General features: G+C 43.9%; 1 protein-coding gene and 1 pseudogene across 1 annotated transcript in view; both read right to left on the bottom strand.

Annotated features, from left to right (window-relative positions):
* LOC125943388 (uncharacterized) overlaps positions 1-23,494 on the bottom strand; it is a 38,438-nt gene that overhangs the window by 2,488 nt on the left and 12,456 nt on the right. The window lies entirely within an intron of this gene.
* Positions 2,015-21,686, bottom strand: LOC125943386 (uncharacterized; annotated as a pseudogene).

Raw genomic sequence — 23,494 nt, 5'->3', positions numbered from 1 at the left:
GCATGTCCACTCTGGGTGGAGGCATTGAAGGCAGGTAGGCTGGCTGACAAGGGGCAGTCTGACCGGCAGGATGGCTGCAGTCCGGGGAACAGGGGGAGCAAAGTGGTCTGCCAGAAGCTCCGTGAGAGCCTCTTCGCTGATCTCCAGCATGATGGCCACGGCAAGGACCGGTTGGCGGCTCGAGCTCCTGTTGGTGAGAGATTTTAGGAGTTGCCAGGCCAGCGGGCCCCTGGACCTATCCTCGATGGTGGAGCAGCGGCTGCTCCATCTCTAGCTCCTCCTGCGCCGGGCTTGCCGTCTGCAGTAGGCATCCACCCGTCTGTAGCCGGTCCAGTGCTCTGCCTTACCCATCCGGATTGCTCTGCGCTCTGTACAGTGTGTGGAGGCACGAAGGTTCAACAGGTACAGATACAGAGCAGGGGTATGCGGTTCGGCAGAGCACTGAACGGTGGCCACCTGTGCACACTTAGCTATGGCACTCAAGAAGTCACAGCCATCGACTATCTCCCTGCAGTTCTTCCTGAACAGGGACCAGCCTGTGATGTGGTATGTCCTTGACCTTGGCCTGCTCCCAGACACCAGGTTGATCACAATGAGAAAATGGTCCGACCCCCCATGTGTCTGGAGCTGTGGCCTAGGAGTAGGAGCACTGCTCTATGGCAAGTGTGAGGTTGATGGCTGTGCTCAACCGGCAAAGACATCAACCCGGCCCGGGCCTGGGTCAAAAAGCACACGCCGTGCCCGAGCCCGTGAAAAAACTGCTCCACGGGCCGGGCCGGGCCCGGGCTTTCGGGTAAGCCCGAGCCCGTGCAGTGCTCTAGTAGGAGCACTGCTCTGTGGCAAGTGTCAGGTCGATGGATGTACTCACTCCACGACGCACGTAGGTGGGTCCTCAGCTGTTGAGGATGAGCAGTCCCGCTCGGTTGATAGCCTCGATGAGGGCTTTGCCTTGACAGGTGGGACATTGAGCTCAACACACCGGTGCAACGCTTCCCTTTCCATATAAAGAAACACCTTCACAAACTGCACATTTCTGACTTGGACACACACACTCTGGGTGCACAGATGCAGCAGCACAGGATCACCTTGGAGATGGGACATTGTCTTCAACACAGCGGCGCAGTGAGTGGCTCCACTTGGCTCTCTTTGGTGCAGGGCTTTTCATTGACCTTCCTGCAGTTTGCAAACTTTGTTGAGGACAGGCCTTCTCCTTGAAGTGCTCGTTGGCTGCACATGTATTATGCCCTGGCACCTTGAAGCTCTAGAGACAGATTCTGACATTGTTATTATAGCCTCGATGAAGCTCTGTTTACTGGGTAGCTTATTTATTTTTTTGCAAGCCTGGTCACATGCTTCAGGCATGGGGTGTCATCACCAACTTGTTCCTTGCAGTGCCAAAAAGTTGCTGCAAGGTGCTCAAATGGATCTGCCTGTTCTTACTGGAAAAAAATGGAAATGGGAGAAGGGGCCTTGTTACAAGCCGCAATGCACACATCAATGTTTTTCTGCCTTTGCATAAGTCACATTCTAGAATATTCTGGCAACTGATATTACCAAGCCAACTCGGATATCATATATAGCATCTGCCTACACAAGGAAAATTAGATGTTGATGCCACGTGAAGAACACTCCTCCATATTTAGCACATACTTTTCAGCCTTATCCATAATTACAAGTGTGAAAAAATGCTACGACAGAAAAGTTTTCAATTGCAAAACTTTTGCCTTCATACAAACATATGTCCCCTTAGTTTTCATCAAGAAACATGGAGCAGAAAAAGGAAATCGTTTAAGCTCATCAAGACTGTTCCTCCAGATTGCAACCCATTTATTAGAATAACAAGGAAGGAGCACATTTAATGTTACTTTATTGGACACTTCTCCTTTTTGCTATTCGCTTGGACAGTATTTGGGCTATGTGTAAGCAGAAATTTGCTTCATTAGAACTGATACCATGTCAGATCTTATATTGTTGCCTTTCATTTAGCAGTAGAACACAATAAAATAAAGCACTGGCAATGAAATACCTTCACAATACTGGATAATTTACTATACTTGATAATACTTCTTTATGCCTGATAATATGTTATGTATAGGTTTGTTACATCGAGGTTTGACCGTATCGGGAAGAAAATATTGAGTATACGTAGTTCTATACTATTTGTCATCTCACAACTACAGTTGCCATGGACGTCAGTAAATTCTAGTCATCATAGACTAGAGCATGTGATCCCTATATTCATCAGAGTTTACCTTACAAACATTCAACACAAATCTGGCTCACTAGTTGTGCTGGTGAACCTTCCGAGCTCCTTGGAAGCCCATGCTGCATTTGTGTAGAGGCTGCTTCTGGACCATCCAAGCAGTGTGGAATTGTATCCATGCATGCTGTGTCTGCTGGCTGTGCAGCCGTTTCATGGAGGCCCTCAACAAACCCAATACTAGGGCATCTGTCCCCTAGAGCAAGCTTTCCGAGCTCATATCGGCTTTGCTTAGAAAGCAGAAGGGCATTGGGGAATGCTCCACCATGCACTTTGTGCACAAGTGCCTGGTGCTTACAAAAGGCACCTTGCTGCCCTGACCTGCACGTACACAAGCCGACATCAGCATATACGCTGTAGTACTTGTCCTCACTAGTGCTTGGTACAATGCACTGTCCATTTCTGTCACATTTTACCTCTCGAATGCCTCCTGGCAACCTCTTCAATAGGTTGTCATATAGAAGGCTGTGCCCAGAAACACGTGAATGTGCGTGGTCAAGTCTTCTGTGCTGGAAGTATCTCTCCCACACAACAATGATGAATTCAGCTAGAGCAACAACATTAAATGCTTTGGTTAGGTGCCGAACAATGTCTTTCAATATTCTAATAGACGCTTCTGAATATTTGTTTGTATTATGGCCTCTAGTCCTCATGGCCAACCGGAACAATAGCCCCCATTCTGCTTTTCGTTCAAGGAATGCTTTAACATGGCTGATGTAGCCCTCTTGCTGCTAGGTGCAAAGCTCCTGCATCGCTGCTTCCATGACATCGGCACCGTCAGCATACATGACCTGCATGTTTGTACATACATTAAAAAACCATTGCCTAAAAAAAGCAGGGCTGCGTGGAGCGACAAAAAAGGAAAGATACTTCAGGAGGACTGACTGTTGGGCTAGTTCGTCTTGCATTCTGACTTTGGTAGCTTAGCAGAGAGTGGTGGATGAAAACAAAAAAACATCCCTGTCTGTTTTGTTTGTGTCTATCCACCACTTTGAGCTAACCTACCATAGAAATAAAAAAGGAAAGACAGTGGATAAACTGTTGGCCTTCAACTTTACAGTTTGAAGCTGTTCAGCTATAATGAAAAAGGCGATGTCTGATACTCCTTGAGCAATCGCAAAATATGATGCATTAAGAACCTACACACAACACCTTAATTTATTTACAGTATTTATTATGTGTATTCCTTCATATAAATAAACAATGCCCGATATTAGAAGAGTAGATACAGTAGACATCCGTTAATTCAACTCTGGTTAGTAATTTTATTTTTGGGTTAATTCAAACCTGACAGGAGGTTACGGCTGGTGCCCATGCATCGCTATGGGCCCAAACTTTCTCTATTTGGTTCCAAAATTGGCTTTCGCTGGATAATTTGCATTTGACCAGTCAGCAGGCATGTGCTTGACACCTATGGTGACCCCAATAGCAACCCCTTTAGTGGCAGCTTCTGTCTCAGCATAGCTTAGACGGCAGTGAATGTGTGAAGCACACGTCATCTACTATCAAAAACGACTATTTTCGACCTGCCCTAGGAAGATTGTCAAGCAATAACTGTAGTTCACAATGTCTGATTACACTATTTACCCGATTCCAATGCACGATTTCTTTTTACACGGAAATTGGACTGAAAACTGTCTCCGCGGGTACAAATCGAATAGGAAAGAAAAACCGCTTTTATGGCATAAGTTTCCTTTAACGCATAACACGAATGTATTGCAGTGAAGCTCACATTAAAAAAATAAGAGTAAACTGGCGGCCATTGTGCGACACATAATTTTCATGCTAAAAAACCGATACGCGTTAGATTTCTACATTGTTTAGGAGCGTTAATATCATTTCTATGTTAGTTGTCTACTTTGGACGCATGAAAATGGGCGCCCATTTGATTCAGGAACTAGTTAGAATCTGGCAAACGAATCAGTGGTGTGTTTTGGCATTCCTACAGCATCTTGTATAATTTCACCCACCAGACAATTTGCTAAATTCCATTGGCCACATCAGGGTAGAATTCATGGAAGTCGGCTATACAAGATACAACACACAAAGAAAGCATATCAGTTTTTGTCAATGCAAGTTCAATCACTTAAGCAGACCATGACAGACCCAAATCTTTTTTTTGTCATTTTGTTTATATACTGCAAACAAGTGTTCCATGGTCAAATGTGTTGCTTTTACATTGACTACCATAAGCACCCAGGAATGGCTAAAATAATTTTAAAACTTTGAGCACTGCATGAAACTGCTTAGAGATAATTCATTCCTTGCTTCTGATAAGCAGGCACTGATCAGTTATAAGAAACTGAAGTCGCATAGAAAGCATTAAAATTATGGCACTTTACACATGTAGCCAAGGATACATGCATGCATTCTTTGCGGACAAAATAAACCAATCAGCAACATAAAGTATTAGCAAATAAAACAGTGCAGACAAGCCAGAAAAAAAATATAACGAAGCAAAGGCAGGTAGTGAATGCTCAAGAAGCTCCAGTTCAGCCTAATAAACATAATTATGTATGAAATAAAACCATCATGTAATAGGGACGCAATAATGACATAATAGAAGACTACAAATTACACAAGCATTTTTTATTTTTGCCACCACCAAAATGTGCCTGTCATGGCCAGGAATTGAACCTGTGACTTCGTGCTTAGCAAGAGAATGCCATAGCCACTGAACCACCCCACAATCGCTTCTGCTGAAAGGGCCCATCATCCATGCCTTCTGCATAAATACTCATCTTCAAGCACTGTGATAACAAACGAGTTTAGTACCATCTGAAAAATGGACATCAGCAACTTCCTTGCACTTGGACCAACTCCATGCTTTGCAAGTGTTAGCCAGCGCCATTCCGCCTGTGCCACATGAAAATGGCACAGCAGCTGCCTTTTCAGCAGCACTGTTAGCCGTCATGAAGGCTTCTGATGCCTGTATACAAGAAAATTACCAAAGAGAATAAGTGGCCAGAAACAATCACTATAAAAAATATGAAGCTTTTTCCACAAATAGGCACTACGGAAAGGAATCTCTGCAAGCTGCAGTTTGAAACTATTATTTCTCACTCTCCCCAGTTTCTGTATCCTGTGTAGCTGGCAGCATGATGTGTTAAATACTACTGTAAAGAGCACATATATTTTTGAAGACTTGGAAACACTACTGCATGCTGAAATATGAAGACAGGGAAAATAAGCTATTTTGATTTGATGTTACAATTTGTCCCAATATCGAGGCGTCATGACACAACGCAAGGTTTGACATTATGTAGCGATGAGGCTAGGCATAATGGCACTGTTCATAAAAAGAAATTTGGTATGTGTGCTGCATGTTTTCCTTCAGGCTGTGCTTTTGTGTGGTAGCCACAATGACCACAGAAATTGAGCGAATTAATGCATTATAATGCCATGACTCATCTGCCTCCTTCGCACATAAACCAAAACTAGTTTTGTAAAAACTAGTATTATAGTAAATTATTGAGAGTGCTCTCACACTTACCAGTATTTTTTCTAGGTCTTAGAGTCTTCCATTGAATGTAATAAAATGAAAAGTTAAATAACATGGCGTGCAAGTACTCTTTTAAGAAACATTTTCTTATTATAAGCAAACTGCCTTTGTGGAAATCTGCTACATGGTGGATGTTTCATGAAAGAGAAGAAATAGCCACAATTTGTTTTATTTTTGTACTTTGACTAATTAAAATGAACTGATAACAACAATGACCTAAGCACCTAAGCAGACAAATGCAACTTCTCAACCTTTGCTAATAACTCATATACAAGAGCATAAAGCTTGAATAATAGAGCTGCGTGACCGATAAAGTTGAATGCAGACGAGAATGAAAGTAAAGTAAGATGGAAAGATTTAGTGTCACTTTGAGTTCAATTCGCCATTAGTGTCATTAACAGCCTGACAGATGGAAAAATATAGTGATACTATGTACAACGTACTTGCCAACTCATTTCGCTTTGTCCGAGTGTGTAGCCTCAATAGCAGTGCCAGAAAATTAAGATGATACTCAATGCAGGGTCGGCACCAATTTTAAAATCACTTTTTTCTGCCATTATTTCACTGCCAATGAAAGCTGCCTCTTCTTTAAGGCTTCAATGCTTTATGCTTTGCCACACTTCACACTTCCAAACCCACAGTGTGCCGCTCTGGCACTCAACGCTTATGGTAACAGATTGTATTAATGTTATTTTGCAAATATTGGCTAAAATAATAATTATGTAATGTACCGGCTGATTTACCATTCAAAACTGCCACGAACACTAAGCGACGCTTTCTTTTCTCATCTAGCCCAAATTGGCACTCACAGCGACAAAGTGCCCTAACTAGCTCAATTCCAAATTTCCTCGTCTGACTGAAGTATACGATAAACAAGTTGTTACAGTGCCACTCCATCTCAACTCTCCATTTACTGAATAAAGTTTGTTCCTCCACCTCCGGGTTGCTGAAACCGGTTTTCTATACAGGTCTGTAGATTGAGTACGCCATGGTTTATAACTCTTTTTATTACTTTCTTAGTTTCCTGCACAGTATTTATGAATTAAGTGAAATTCCATCAAGAAATAATGACACATTTATATTTGAAATCTGTAGTTTTTTTATTTTTTGCTTTCCCCCTTCACTTAAGCTGTGCGAACAAAATCATATTTCTGCATAATAAAGCATAAAAGGCGGATAATATGAATCTTCTGTGGTGCCTATATGCTGTGTCCATTACATAAGTAGCAATAAATCCATACCAACTTGTCCAGCTAACAACTTTAATAAGGTACTCAGGTGTTTAATAGCTCTATCGTGTTCTTACTGAGTGATACCCTTGATGCTTGTCTTATGCTTGGGATAAAAAAATATAATGCTTTGCATTGTCGAGCGAACTAAAATCTGAATTCCAGCAGACCGCTCCAGTTAGCTTAGGGCTTCTTAGTTTTGAATTACACAGTGAGCAGCGCTTGCTTTTTAATATTATTTTTCACGAATTATTTCTAAGAGGGCTTCTTAAGAAAACTCGTGATAATGGTACTGCCTTTTCAAAATAATAATAAGAGATTTGCTCATCGCATTCCTTCTTTTAGTTTCATTGAGATTTCATGAATGGCAGAGATTGTTTTCCCTGAACAAATGCACACACGCCATAGGCGCACATCGCCGCGATACGGGATCACAATATTTTATGGAATCACCTGATATAAGCTTATCTCTTAAAATTAAACATATGCTAAAGTTAGGAAACAAAAACATATGGAGACAGGCTGCAGGCCAAATAGCTACGATGCTAACACAAACAGACGCTTTTCCTGCCTTAAAATAAGTTAATATGTAAATAAACAAATACATAAACTCTACATAAAACGGATGGCCATGCAGGAGTCCAACCTAACTGAACTTCTTTTCTTCGTCACTACGCAACCCGAGGCTTTATTCTTCAGCAAAAACGCAATTTTATTTAGCATCCATTCATATCGGATACAATCCAATCGCAGTTTAAATGAAGCCAACACTTGTCGTTGCCGAAGCCTTAGCAGAATCCAAGATGGCGCCCTCCATTGTCTTTACAAATCGTTGGTGCAAATCTAGCACTACGCACAACTTAACGTGGCTTACGGGCTTTTTGTAGACACTGTTCTATAAACAAGTGCTTAGATATGATTAAATTTTGGATTCGCCACAATTAATCATCTTTTGGCAACCTGCAATTCGACCGGAGCCTTGCCAATCATTTGGCGATGGAATGGTAATTCGACTGTGTACTATTCCTAAAATATAATACTGTCATTAGAATCAAATTACTTAAGCAGTCACTCGTTTCAATCAAAAATTACAATAATCAATTGATTGTAATGACTTGCTACGTCTAGTCTAAATCAAATTTGCCGGATAGTTACGTCTTCACTCTGTACAGCCTCGCGATGCTATTCAGCCTCTGGATATTCCTGTTGTATTTCCCTGTCTATAGCCGGCTGCCATTATAACCCTTTTCATCAGTGAACCACCTGCGGCAGAATACTGCAATACTTCTACTTCTCCGCCAGCCCTTGCAAACAGCTCATTTGTCTTGTGACTGAGGCCAAAAGGCCTTCGGCCGCAAAACATTGGTTACTCATCACACCATGAAAAGTTATCACCGTAATATGAACGGAGCGTTTTGGCGGCTACAGATGATGTGTGGTGTTTTATGGCGCAAGGGCCAGTTATGGCCAAAGAGCGCCATGCCAGTGTTTGTGAGTGTGCAGTGGAGCAATGAATTCTGAGAAGTAGATGAAGCGTGGCTGTAAAGGGGCCTAAAATAATGGCAATGACTAATGAGGTGTACTATGAAATTAAGAATGCATTGAGAAAGAATGACACGATATTTAAAATATTTAAGATGCAATAATTGGCAAGAAGCACTACTGCCTTTAGAGCCCTTGAACCACAAGGGCCTGGAGGCATGTGCTATAAAAACTACTATCAGCACGGCATCCTCTGGAGAGAGGATGCGCTAAGAACTTATTGGGCTAATAACATGCAGGACCACATCGTTCAAGAAATCGACTGCTTTGGCGTTAAAAAGCGGTTCTTCACCAAGAAACATAATGGGATGAAGAGGGACATGATACCGGTACGCTTGAGGAATAGATTTCTTTCTCTGTTTTGCCTTCCCAACACTCCACGAGGTCATGGAGGACGGTCAGCCTCTCAGCACATCTACCACAGGTTGGTGGTCCATCACCAGTAAGCAAAAAATTGTGGGTGCCATATGTATGTCCTATTCTTAGACGACAGAACAGGACATCATTTCGTTGTGTTTTCATTACGGGGGGCCAGAAACCTAACTGTGGTTTTATCAAGTGAAGCTTATTTCTTTCCGCATCCCACAAGCGTTGCCAGTGGCTTCGCAGTTTATTTCGCAGGAAAGGCTTCAAATCTGTTGCAGGAACAGCAGCTGTAGGGAGATGTAATGCCTCAGATGTAACTGATGTAGCCATTTGGTCTGCTCGAACATTACCCTCAAAGCCTCTATGGCCCGGCACCCATGATGATGGTCGATGGGTTTTAATGGCGCAAGGGCATTTTTGGCTAAAGAGCGCCAAGTCTATGGATGATTCAGTGATTTATAATATAAATACAAATGCCATACAAGGATGGTAAGGATGTTGAAATGTACTATATAAAGGGGTAAAAATCTTGTAGTGACAAAGGTGTAAAAGGCCTAGCTAAACAATGGTGTTACTGTTATATGAAGCATTTCAACTGTGCATGGGTTATAAGGAGATATCGGTGACTATGAGCGATCACTTATTATATGTTATATGCTATGTATATGTTATGCAGATTATTTGTAGTTTTCAGTGAGTATAGGCAATAAATATTTCCCTCGAAGCCATCAGCAAAGTACTTTAACCATGCGAAAAAGCTGCGTGACCTCGAGGCATTAATAGCTCAGGCTCCTCACGTATGTTATGGAGCATTGTGGTTTGGATTGTAGTATACAGTGTTTAAGAACTGGACGTCGGCGAGGTATTAAAAAACTCTTTTGACACTAAACATCGGGTCATGGGATAAAAATATCGCAAGGTGAGAGGGTATATGATATGTGTAAAGTTCTCTTAAATGCTGTTTTCTTATTTGGTGGTCTTGGACATTCAATTAAGATGTGCCAGACAGTGAGTTCTCCACATTTTTCGCATATGGGTGGTTGTGTGCCTGTTAACAGGTATATGTGTGTTGCGTATGTGTGTCCTATACCTAGCCTGCACAGTGTGGTTTCTGTTAGTCTTGTGACTTTTTGCTGGAAAAATTTGCCTAGTTGTGGTTTTATTGCATGTAATTTGTTTTCCGTTTCTTTATCCCATTGGGACTGCCAGTGCTGGCATAGCCGGTTACGGGCGCAAGGTTTAATATCTCAACTAGGGACCTCAGTAACTTCAATGTCACCACGTACAGCAGCTTCTCTAGCACTGATCAGCCGTCTCGTTTCCTGCTATGCCGCAATGCCCCGGTACCCAGCATACCACGAGGGAAAGTTCTTCATTGTAAGCGCTACAAATAGATTTTAGCAGGTGATTAAAAACAGGGTTGTTTCCCACCTTTCCCGAAGCTAGTGCAGTTACGACCCTTAGCGCATCTGTGTAGATAACAGCTTTTTGTATGCTACGTTGTCGTATACGATCCACAGCCAGTCGAATACCATATGCTTCCGCAGTGAATGTGCTGCAACTTGTATTGAGAGTTCTTGAAATATTACAGCCATGACTATGTGCAGCGCATGAGACTGCCTTGTGCGTCTTTGAGGCATCCGTAAAATAGGACGTTGCATTGTACTTATCTTCCAGTGATAGGAAGTGTTGCATAATAGCCTCACGTGGCATGTTTTTCTTGTTAAACGCTTTAAAGGACATGTCACACAGAACTGGGCGGAGGCACCAAGGAGCAATAAGATCACAACGCCCAGTTTCGTGGAGATCTGAGAAACCAAACCCACGTGATTCGGCAACATTTGTGATAGCCAAAGGGAACGGCTGAGCTAGTGATGGCCTATTTGCGTGCAGCTGTTCCGATGTTCGATTATTAATTAGTGTTCTGCAAGGGTGTGCGCTGCACGCTGTGCGACGGGACCTGCGGGGGGCGGAATCTCCACACCGCTTCTGCGCTACCAACAGTAATTTTCACGTTCACGTCTCTGCAAGGGTGTTCCCTCTGAGAAAATATGTTTAGGGCATATGTAATTCCTAAATATGTTCTTTGATACTCCAAGGGCCATTGATTGGACTCTGCATAGAGGCTTTTAACAGGGCTAGTCTAAAAAGCACCAGTAGCTAGCCGAATGCCTAATTGGTATATGGGGTCAAGCATCTTTAACACTGTTTTAGATGCTGAGTGAAATACTATGCTGCCATAGTCCATCTGGGATCGCACAAGACTATTGAAGAGTGACAGCAGACATTGCGTGTCAGTTCCCCAGGAGTAATGAGTAAGGATCTTTACGACGTTCATCGATTTTAGGCATTTTAGTTTTAAATTCTTGATGTGTGGAATAAATGTAAGTTTGCTATCAAAAATGATGCCGAGAAATTTATGTTCACTTTTGACCATCACTTTGTGTCCATTTATTTCAATGGATGGATCAGGGTGCTATGGCCCGGCACCCAGCATATAATCACATGCTGGTTAGATATATACACTTTACACAGAATGGAATAGAGCTCATTAAGTGCAGGGTTTTTGTGTTTACAGAGTGACTTCAATGCTTTCACGACACTTTGGGAGTCTGTAAATATGACAGTCTTTTGAAGTTTTGATTTCATTATATACTTCACAGCCGATAATAGTGCATAGGCCTCAGCTGTAAAGATACTTGTCTCCGGGTGCAGTACACCGGATTCCAAAAAGGATGGACCGATGGCTGCATAAGATACCCCGGCATGCGACTTGGAAGCGTCTGTGTAAAACTCTGTACACGAGTATTTAGATTGGAGTTCTAGGAAATGCATTTTAATGTGTGCCTCTGGCGCGTGTTTCGTGACTTCTATAAATGATCTGGCACAATCTATGAGCTGCCACTGCCACAGAGGTAACAGTTCCGCTAGAGCCATAGGGGACTGTTCAAGAATTGGAACACCCATTTCCACACTAAGGTTTCTTACATGCAATGAGAACAGCTTTCTGACTGCAGGTCGGTTATGGAAGAGTGTGGCAGCGGTCACATTGTTTATTGTTGAATAAGAAGGATGTTCAGTATTTCCTTGTACTTTCAGAAAATATGTAAAACTGCTGTATGACCGCTGCAGATGAAGTGACCCCTGATTCGACTCTACATACAGGCTGTGGATTGGATTTGTCCTGAAAGCACCAGTCGCGAGACGGATACCCAAGTGGTGAATGGGGTCTAGTATTTTTAATGCACTCGGAGTTGCAGAATTATAAATTATAGACCCGTAATCGAGGCGTGAGTGGACAAGACTTTTATACAAGTTAAGCAGACACTTTCGATCACTACCCCAAGTCGTACGCGACAGAAGCTTTAAAAGGTTTATTGTCTTCAGGCATTTTGCCCTCAGATACTTAATATGAGGAATAAATGTCAGCTTGGAATCTAAAATGATGCCTAGAAACTTATGCTCGCTGCTCACAGAGAGCGCGTCTCCTTTGATTTGTATACTGGGGACAGCCGTTATGCCACTCTTGTTTGTAAAGAGTACACAAGTGCTCTTCTGGGCGTTTACTTTAAAACCGTTCTCATCTGCCCATTTGGACAATCTGTTTATTCCCAGCTGCACTTGTCGTTCGCAGATGGCAATATTGCATGACTTGAAGTCTATCTGCACATCGTCGACATAAACAGAATATAACATAGTGCTTGGGATGACTGTGTGCAGGAAATTCATTTCTACAATAAATAGTGTGCAACTAAGCACGCCCCCTTGTGGCACACCGGTCTCTCGGGTGAATGACTTGGAGAAAGCGTTACCCCCCTTGACGCGGAATGTGTGATTAGATAGGTAACTTTCGATTGTGTTTAACATGTTGCCACAGACACCCATCGCAGAGAGATCTCGGAGAATGCCGTAGCGCCATGTCGTAAGCTTTTTCTAGGTCGAGAAACACTGAAAGACAGAACTGCTTTTATATAAAAGGATCTCTAATATAAGAAAATGTTCAATAGCCTGGCAAGAGAACAAGAATTCAGGATCACCAGTCAGCCTCTAGAGTCTGTAAAGGAGTACATTTATCTAGGTCAATTACTCACAGGAGACCCTGATCATGAGAAAGAAATTTACAGAAGAATAAAATTGGGTTGGAGTGCATACGGCAGGCATTGCCAAATCCTGACTGGGAGCTTACCACTGTCGTTGAAAAGAAAAGTGTACAATCATTGCATTCTACCGGTGCTAACATATGGGGCAGAAACTTGGAGGCTAACAAGGAACCTCGAGAACAAGTTAAGGACCGTACAAAAAGCGATGGAACGAAAAATGGTAGGCGTAACGTTAAGAGACAGGAAGAGAGCGGTGTGGATCAGAGAACAAATGGGAATAGCCGATATTCTAGTTGACATTAAGCGGAAGAAATGGAGCTGGGCAGGCCATGTAATGCGTAGGATGGATAACCGGTGAACCATTAGGGTTACGGAATGGATACCAAGAGAAGGGAAGCGCAGTCGAGGTCGGTAGAAAACCAGATGGGGTGATGAAGTTAGGAAATTTGCAGGTGCAAGTTGGAATACACTAGCGCAAGACAGGGGTAATTGGAGATCGCAGGGAGAGGCCTTCGTCCTGCAGTGGACATAAATATAGGCTGATGATGATGATGCATATAAGACTCAATGCGAACAAGGTGGTCTGTTGTGGACATACCTGCCCTGAAACCACATTGGAAGGGGTCTAGTAGTTTATTTTCAAGGAAACAGATTAAGCGCCTGTTGATAATTTTTTCAAACAGTTTGCACAGACAGCTTGTTAGCGCTATTGGCCTGTAGCTGCTGGCTAGGGAGGGGTCTTTGCCTTGTTTAAGCACAGGGATGACAATAGCCTCCTTCCACGAGGCCGTGATATACCCAGCCGCCCACATGGCATTGAAAAGAGACAGGAGTGTATTCAGCGCTTCAGGATGCAGGTGCTTAATCATTTCATACATGACACGATTGCTGCCTGGTGCCGAGTTGTTGCAGCAAGTAAGAGAAGCTTCAACTAGGCTGAATTGGCAGTTGTAATCTTCATTTCGTGAAGATTTTCGATCAAGGGGCTTTCACTCTGCGTGTTCTTTAAACCTGAGAAATGTTTGTGTGTAATGGGACGCACTGGATACATGTTTAAAGTGTTTGCCCAGACAATCTGCTTGGTCTTCCAGGCTCTCACCTTGGGTACTGACTAAGGGTAATGGGTGTATCTTCCGGCCTTTTAATTTATTTACTCGATTCCACACTTTTGTCTCATCCATGTAAGAATTTATAACGGAGATGTACTTCTCCCAATTCTCTCTTTTAGCATGTCGACGTGTTCTTCTACCCTGGGACTTTATTTGTTTGAAACTAATCAAGTTTTTGGCAGTTGGAGAGTCGGGAAGTCATCCCCAAGCTTTGTTTAGATTTTCATTCCACCACGGGATGTGACGTTTATTCGCAAGTCCGTTAGTTTGACGGATACATTTCGTGGCAGCGTCAATTATAAAGTTTGTTATATACGCCACAGCATCTTCTATATTAAAGGAGGCAATATCATCCGTGCTTAAATATGCAATTTCTCGGAAACGTTCCCAGTTAGCTGTGTCAACCATCCATCGGGGAATGTGTGGTGAGCATATATCTTGTTTTGTTAAGGCTAATATAATTGGGAAGTGGTCGCTCCCAAAAGGGTTCTTGAGAACACACCACTCCAGGTACGGCATTAGTGTACTCGATGCAATACTTCAATCTATGGAGGAGTATGTGTTGTGCGCCACGCTGTTGAATGTTGGCTCTTTTTTATTTAACAAGCATGCATTTGTAGATGCATGGATGGATGTAAAACTTTAATGAAAGTCCCGAGGTACGCGACTCAGCTCGCAGCGGGTCACTCTCATGTTGGGACAGTCAGGCCATGCCCGACTGCCGCATCGTGGGCCCTCTGGACAGTACGTAGTTCCGCCCCGACGTCGGGGCTCTTGATATCGGAGAGCCACTTGCCCTCATTGATTTGTTCCGTGCCTCGCAACGAGGGGCAACGCCAGAGCATATGGTCTAGGCTAGCGAAGTCATTGCAGTGCCTGCAAGGACTACTGACATAAGTGTCGGGATAAAGCTTGTGTAATAAAGCCGGGTTGTAGCAAAGAAAGTTTTCAAATAAGCACCCTCTTGCATCACAACGAGAATCTCCCCAGAGGGTGTTATGTGCATTTAAATCGCCTACCACCATGTAAGGTTCGGGAAGTTCTGCGATAAAACTTTGGAATTCTGTTTTAGAAAGTTGATGGCCGGGATGGAGCTGTAAATGCTGGTAGGCGACACCCTTATCTACTATTATAGCCACACCACCAGACGAGTTGAGGGCATCGTTGCAGTCTCTGCGGTAAATGGCATATTGTCGGAGAAAGTTAATGTGTGAAGAATTGTGGTGCATCTCCTGAACACACAGCACCTTTAGATTTAGCTTGTGTAAGAGTTCCTTAATGTCATCAAGATTGTGTAATAAACCTCTCACATTCCAATGTATTATCTGCGTAGCCATATTGGAAGTGTTTTGTGCTGTGTGTCAAGAGAGATAACTTATCTTACAAGACCTTTTCAGGTCCCATGATACAGGATTTTTCTATTCTCCCGGCGTGCTCCACGGAGCTACGCCGTTCCTTCAGCGCCTGGGACGCCGGAGTAGTGCTGCTTGCATCCATCGCCTCGTCAGAGGCGTTGGATGACACCTGCTGAGAGGGCATACTCGGGGGTTTTTGGGGCCGGTCTGCATGAGCAGTGGCCCTGGGACTGGCAGGCCTGGAGGTCTGCTGCCCTGCGTGGTAGGTGGCGGAACAGCACTGGCTGCTCCTGCCAGGGGGGCCGATGGCATAACCGCTGTCACACTCTGTATGACTTGTGTGGCCACCACAGGATGTGACGCTGCCCCCCGGTGCACCACATCGGTGTAGGAAGGACTAGACTGATTGTGGGCAGAAAAAAGCTTGCGTGCCTCTGGAAATGAAATGTTTAGTTTGACTTTGAGTTCTATTATTTGTTTTTCTTCCATGACGGGCCCGATCGCGAATAGGCGGGGTGGTCTCCGTCACAGTTGGCACAATGGGTTGTGGAGGTGCAGATGTCTGAGGCATGTTCTTTAAATGCACATTTTGCACAAGTAGTGCGCCTTCGGAAGCTTTGAGCCATGCCCAAAACGCTGACACTTGAAGCATCGGCACAGATTGGGAATGTACGATCGTACACGTAGTTTACAATATTCGGTCTCCATTAACTCAGGGAGGTCACTTGTTGCAAAGGTAATTATTACATGGATTGTGGGAATTTCCTTGTCATCGCGCCTTAACTTAATTCTTTGAACCTTTACTACATTTTGGTCGTGCCATCCATCCAATAGCTTGCTTTCACCAAGTTCTAGGTCGTCATCAGAGACGACACCCCGTACAGTGTTCATTGTCCCGTGAGGGCCCTCTGAGACGGGAATGTCACTGCCTGGGAGCGCTGAAATGGTGGTGCTATCACCCGGTTGTTCTTGTATTTCACGGGCTTTCTTTCAAGGCAATTACAAGACGTTTCATCAATGGTACTTAGTTGCAAACACTTCAGTCAGTCATTTTTAAATGTGATCAACTTTTGTACTGGCACTTTCTTGGTGAAGCCAATATTTAAGAAGTTAGGGAATTTATGCTAATTAATTGACTTTGCAAAACGAAAAAAAAGAATACCACAGACTAGGACACGAGATTCTCAACACCACTGAGTTGGTTTGAGCCTCCTAGCACACTCCGTCATTTTTAATACATTGACTACTTTTAGCTGGGACACCCTATATATAGGTTGATTGTACCCGACAGATTTTTCAATTACCGGATTGATGACATGGATATGATGCATTCTGGAATATCCTTTTCTGAAGCCAGCGTGTTCTTTGTTGACTGAAGTGTCACCCTGTTTCTATTTGGAAATTATCTTGGAACCCGCAGTGGTGGATATCGGTCAGCTAAGGCGTTGTGCTGCTGAGCACGAGATCGCGGGATCGAATCCCGACCGCTGCGGACGCATTTCGATGGAGGCGAAATGCAAAAACGTCCATGTGCCTGCGTTGTAGTGCACATTACAGAACCACAGGTGGTCAAAATTATTCCGGAGCCCTCCACTACGGCGAGCCTCATAATAAGGACTGGTTTTGGCACGTAAAACCCCAGAGAAAAGAAATTATCTTGGGGAATATTTTATACAATACTGAAAGCAAGCTAATGAGCCTATAATTTGGCAATTCTTTAATGTCTTCCTTCTTACGAATTACCATGATGTTAGCATTCTTCCAGCTCACTGGTACACTTGAAGTCGTGAGGCGTTACGTATAAAGCGCCACAAGGTTTTCAAGCATAGTAATTCCTCAATCTTTCATTAAATCGACTGTTATTCCATCTCCTCCTGCCGCTTCTCCCCGGGACATGTCTTGCAAGGCCCTTCTAACTCATTGCTAGTTAAAAAAGGGGCCTCTGTTTCCGAGCCGAGCAGGAGCAGAAACAACACGGGGCCCGAGTGCGGAGAGAGACCGCATGGTCATTTACAATGAAATCACCACACACTACAGATTAGGGAAGCAGCATTACCCTCCACCACACTCCTCATTAAATAAACAGCAGGCAACAGCATGGCACCTATTACAAACACCTTCCCAACCCGATCGCTTTTAATCATTTTTATCCAGAGCTCTACTCAGATAAATGCAAAGACTGCAATCAGCGGGCGGACCTCAGACACATAATCTGGGCTTGCCCCAACATAGTGGAGGGGCCAAACAACACATATACGAACGTGAAGCAGTTGGAGACCGTGCTGCTAAGCTCAGATAGCGAGCACCAACTGAAAGTCATCAGGCAAGCCGAAGATGCCGCTAGGACCCAAGGGCTCCTGGCCGCAATCTAAGGGAGGGGAGATAAACTCCTCTTACACTTGACGTTTTCAATAAAAGTTGTTTCTCTTCCTCTCTCTGCAACCTGTTCATCACTACTTCCAATGAAGGTGTCGCTGCTTTGCATACTGTACAGGCAATTACATGCAATTCTTCAGCTGCTTTTACTATATCGTCGAAATCGCTGATGACATTACCCTGCTTATCTTTCACAGCATACATCATGCCCTGTCCTATGGCAAGTTTTCTCCTCACTGATATCATGCTGCGGCCATTTTTTACTGCTTGCTCAATTTTTCTGACATTACAATTTCGGATAAATGGAGGAAGAGGTGGTGGCGTGGAGCAAAGGTAGAGCACTGGGCATCTAATCTGAAGGTCACAAGTTCGAATCCTCGTCCAGTCCACTACATTTTTCACGCTTGGAGTGGCGCTTGACACCAGAAAAAAAAGAATGCAGAGACTCAGTGGGGCTGTACTAGTCCAGGTGGAACCAAATTAGGAAGGCCCACTATGCTTAAAAACAAGGCACACCTTCACCAGAACAGGAATTGGCCTCCTTGGTGCAGGATTCGGCCACAACCTCCTTCATGAATCGTACAATAAAGGTTCACTGTGAGATAACTTGGGCATCAACTAACTGCAAGAACCATTTTTGGAAGCAATAAAATTATCACCGAGACTATGAAGTGTTTCGATGACTTTCCTGCTGTGTTGGGCTACAATAATGTAGTTATCTCCCGTTCTGCAAGAGACCCTTACTAGAAAAGAGATACAGTTGAACCCACTTATAACAATATCGCTTTTGGAAATATACCGAATATAACAATAGGCAGCAGATGCACTGTAAACTTTTGTATGTGTTCTATGGTAAAACAAACCAGTTACTACAATGCTCCAATCCAATCGATTATAACAATTAAATCTGGCTGCGGGGTGTGCACACCGAATAGAAAAAAGCAATATTGTAAATAAAAAAGATGAAAAATAAACATGCTAGGCTTTATGCAATACGCTGTACATGGAAAAAAAATAATAAAAACTGTCAAAGTTCACCTGGAAAAGTAGGCTTACCAAAAGAAAAGTAATTTGTTGGGTGGAAATAAATGCTGAAAAGATATGCATAAGTTCTGAAATATAAGCACCAAAAATGCTGAGCCCTACTTATAACCATTAGTAATAAGCCTTGTTCAGGTGGCAGCAATCTATAGATGCAAGCCAAGATGTGTGCAACATCTACACAGCAGCTTTCACAGATATGTTTAAGAAGCCAGCAAATATAACAAAGATAGCATTATTTAAGTTTAAGACTTAAAGCACATTCATTTTCAGCTTTTGTCTTGAAAAAACAATGACAAATAGGAAAAATGAATATGATCAACTTTATGCCTTGTGCAACTAAGGAAAGAAAATGATGTGCTTGCATTACTTCACAGATATCTGATCATGCACAATGTCTAAAGGTGGCCACGACGGCCACATTTCGATGGGGGCAAAATGCAGAAAACACCCGTGCACTTAGATTTATGTGCACAATAAAGAACCCCGGGTGGTCCAAATTATTCCGCAGTCTCCCACTACGGAGTGCCTCATAATCAGATCGTGGTTTTGGCACGTAAAACCACATAATTTTTTAACAATCTGTAAAAGCCTCTTCAGTTACCATGGTGACTGGTCCCCAATTTTGCTGTTTACGGAGTAGTACCTCACTAAAAGAAGTGAACCTAAGTGCTCTCGGCCTCTAAAATGTTGTTTGGTGCTGTTAATTGTTGATAGGCAGCATCTCTTGCTGCTAATGTCCAGAAATTAGCTGAAAGGTTACCTCAATTAAGAACTAAAGCTTTACAACCGACATGATTCAGCAAGTCTGGAAGTACCTAGTGTGTAGGTGGCAGCTTAGATATATTTTTTGCTCACCTCACGCCCTCCAAAACAGAAGGGGTAGTTGCACTTGAAGAAGTTGAAGCCACCTGCATAGCCCTCAGTTGTTTGGCTGCTGTGTAAGAAAACACTTATGGGCACAGCTCCAGCATGACAGTGGTCCAAGTCGTGTCACATGAAGCCATGGAGTCAACAAAGATGACCTCGGAGGATGACTCGAGCAGCTGGGCACGCTTCATGATGGGAGAGACCAAGAGAATTGCCCAGTTATCTGTTCCGCCTTCAGTGTTCCCCTTCAGTGCGCCAAAACATTTTCTTTAGCATGGCACAAGAGGACAGCATAGCAAGTCTTTCATGGAGCACAACTTTGAATAAGGAACAGAAGATGTTGCTTGCAATTAATTGGAAATCGTTGAAGAAGTCAGTGCTTTAGCTTCTTTCAATTAGTGCAAGTGCAAACCTTTTGTAGCCTGCACTAGAGAACCTAGACAAGAAATGATAGCTTCAGTAACAGATTTCTACACTTCATAAGCGAAATACTACATAACCCTTCAGTTTCAGAATTATCTCCAATACACAGGAAAAGAAAAAAATGTGGAATGTTCCTGTGTGTGCACACATTTTTGTAATGCAATGTCAGCAAAGATTCCCCATGAAAGAAATGCTAACTTTGGGTGGCTCACTGTCTTTTGCTTCATTTTGACTATATTACAGGAAGTATTTCCCAAGTGCAGTCTCTGATCAACACAATTGCATGGTAATGTAGTTCACAAAGTGCTCCTGTTCCTGCCGCCACTTTTCATAAAGGTGGTACACAGCCCTCTTTGTTGGATTCAAAGCACCACTAGCCAGTTGGACGAGGCTTGCCGCATCTTCTACTGACAGCGTGCTCTCATGCAGGCGTATGGCTGCAGCAGGAGTCAGACCATCGGAGAAATATCCTTCAAACAGTGCTTTCGTTTCGTCATTACAATGCAGCAAACGCAGAGCAGCAGCACTCTCTTGTGCTGTAGGTGCAACTTCATTACAGCACAAAGTGGAGAGTCTCAGCGAAGGAAAGCGTTATTCCTCTTGGTGCTACATATTACTTTTTCACCTTAATGTCTATCACTCCAATACAGCTGGTGCTTCGCTTCTTACCAACTTTGTTGTGGTCATGGAGATGACACCGCCAGACCTTGTGACAGACCATCCTGCAAGGAACCCAAACATTTGTCACAACACAACACCTTCATTTACAATGTCATGATGTGCATTTTCTGAATTTTAGTTCCAGATGGCTGCACACAGCTTCGAACATACTTAATGTATATATACACACTACTGAGTGCCCTTTTTAAGTTGTAAACATAACACACATTTCATTGTTCTCAATCTCATGACAGTTTGTATTTGAAAAATATATATTTTTTGTTGGCAAGGTGACATCTGCATTTGAAAAAGAAACACCATTTCTGCCACAGTTCAGAAACCGTTTAGCGGCTCTACGATCTGCGACAAAGTTCTTAGCGTCCTTTAAGTCCACCTTCTGCATGTTAAAGCTTCGTTTATAAAGATAGCGTGACACAACAAAACTCACTTTTGGCATCTGCCTTCTTTTTGTGTGTTGTAGACGATCCACGATGTGTTCGCTGCTTCACTGCGCCGCTTGACCCATTCGGAAGCGTTTTATTCACTCCCTAGGTCGCTTCTCAACACGACAGTGTCTCCGGTGGACGCGGAAACGTCACGAAAGCACTGCCAGCCTAAGCTAAGCTCGTCCTCGGATGGGGCAAGCATAGTCCCGTCCGGACGAACTCGCAGTTGAGGCGAAACACTGCAACGTAGCTGTCACACAAAGTGCACACACGACACGCAGCAATGCTCGTAAGTGCACCACAGATATGCTTAGGTAAATCCCAGAACTCGCAAAATACCGTGCCACAGGACTGACAAGACCGATGAAACAGGATTTAAACAAGTACCGCGCGGTGCGTACACGTGCGCAGACCGCGTGATTTCGGTTTCGTCAAACACACTGGTGCGTTGGCGCTCGCGGCGTGTGCGATGTACACCACATTTTTTAAATATGATTTCAAGAACATTGCAACCTTTGCGCTTATTTATTTGTAATATTGACATCAGAGTCGAAGCTCTAGGAGCAAAACGCGGGTCTTTTTTTTAGCGCCTTAACTTTTAGTACCACATCCGGATTTTTCGCCGCTGCGCTTTGCTTAAACATTCTTCCACCCTTAATCGCGTTTTGTGCGCTTTATGGCCTCTTATCCTAAGATAATCATTTCGTGTCGACGACGCGGTTTAGAAACAGCCTTCAAATAAACACCTCACCATGAGATAGGCTTTCGCATTAATTTATCGCCAAATGAAAACCCGTATAGAGCTGCGCTCAAATTTTGCATTAGGGAGTATCGTAATCGTCGGTGAATTTTTTTTACAAACCTTGTCTCGAACTTAAGTAAAAAGAAACATGCTCAATATTAAACAAGTTATGAATGCTACCAAAACATATCAATTGTGGCACGCGCGAAGGAAATTATTGATCGAAATTGAGAATATTACTTAGAGCAGGTGATGCGGTTCCTTGTTATGGCTTACATTATTGCAGGGCTTCTGAGGACGGGTTCAAATCAATGAAACAATAATAAATTAGCGGCCCCCCGCTAGGGAGTCTACCGAATACGTAGTGTAATAATACGGAACACCTATAGAAACTGACAGAATGGAAACTGTACTTTCCACTGTGCGACGGAAATAAAAATGGCGATTGTGCGTGGCCACTGCAATCAGCTCCGGCAGCGAGCCGATCGCGGAGGCCACGGGTCGCGTTGAGAGTTAAGTAAGTAAGTAAGTAAGTGGTCCTGATCCCTTTTGACGCAGGGCAGGCGTTTGTCAACGCCACAGGAAATGTAGAAAAACAAGAAAGGAAGTAAAGTGAGACGTAAAGAGAGGAAAAACATAAACAGTTCGTCACAGTACGGTGTACTAGCAGTCACAGTCTTTGAGGCCGTCTGGTTGGCCCGGTTCACTGTTCACCAGTCGTCTCGGATATCACCGAAGCCAGCACAATCCGATCCACCAGCCAGGCCGGGGTCAGGTGGGCGCGTCCCCCGCGTCCCATCCAAAACCGCATTGCCGCTTCGTCGGTCGCGGTCAGCTGGAGCCGGCAGAGGCTCGCGCATTTGGCGTGGCCAGCATCGGTGACCGTTACTGTGATGGGGTGGCTGTAACTCGAATGTCCAAGGACTGTTTGGTTGTTTTTTTGCCAGAATTTTCGGCGCACCTGCCCTGACGTTCCCACTGCTCCAGCCGGGTCTTCGTGGCTTCGGCGCGTGCAGCTCGCTCCTCCTCGGTGTTACCGGTCAGCGCCAGGCTCTCGGCCAGGGTACACGGTTGGGGGTCTGGGGGAAGCCTCGGGCATTGCTGTAAGACGTAGATGAGGGTTTCTTCTTGTGCACCACATAAGCGACACGTCGGATCCACGTCGAATAGTTCGTGGCGGCGTTGGTTTGTCAGGAGAGCGCCGGTGCGGGCTTGAAACAGTAGGGCGCTGCCTCTGTCTCCTCGATAGTGTGGTGATGGGCACGGTTCCGGCTTGTGTTGGTGATAGAGTGCCAAGCTTTGTTTCTTTGTTACTGCCGTGCGCCATATTGATGTTTCGGCGTCATTGATTTCTTTGATGACTGCCTTGCGCCACTCTGTCTTTGTTTCGTGGTGTTTGGAATTTTGGTTGTATTTTGTGTTTAGGGACGTGTATTTCCGTATCCAAGCCGTCTTGATGTTTTTGTACCTTAG

This window comes from Dermacentor silvarum, chromosome 1 (genome assembly GCF_013339745.2).
Source record: "Dermacentor silvarum isolate Dsil-2018 chromosome 1, BIME_Dsil_1.4, whole genome shotgun sequence".
Taxonomy (NCBI): domain Eukaryota; kingdom Metazoa; phylum Arthropoda; class Arachnida; order Ixodida; family Ixodidae; genus Dermacentor; species Dermacentor silvarum.
The sequence above is the reverse complement of the archived record's forward strand: the minus strand, read 5'-3'. Positions and strand labels throughout refer to the sequence as shown.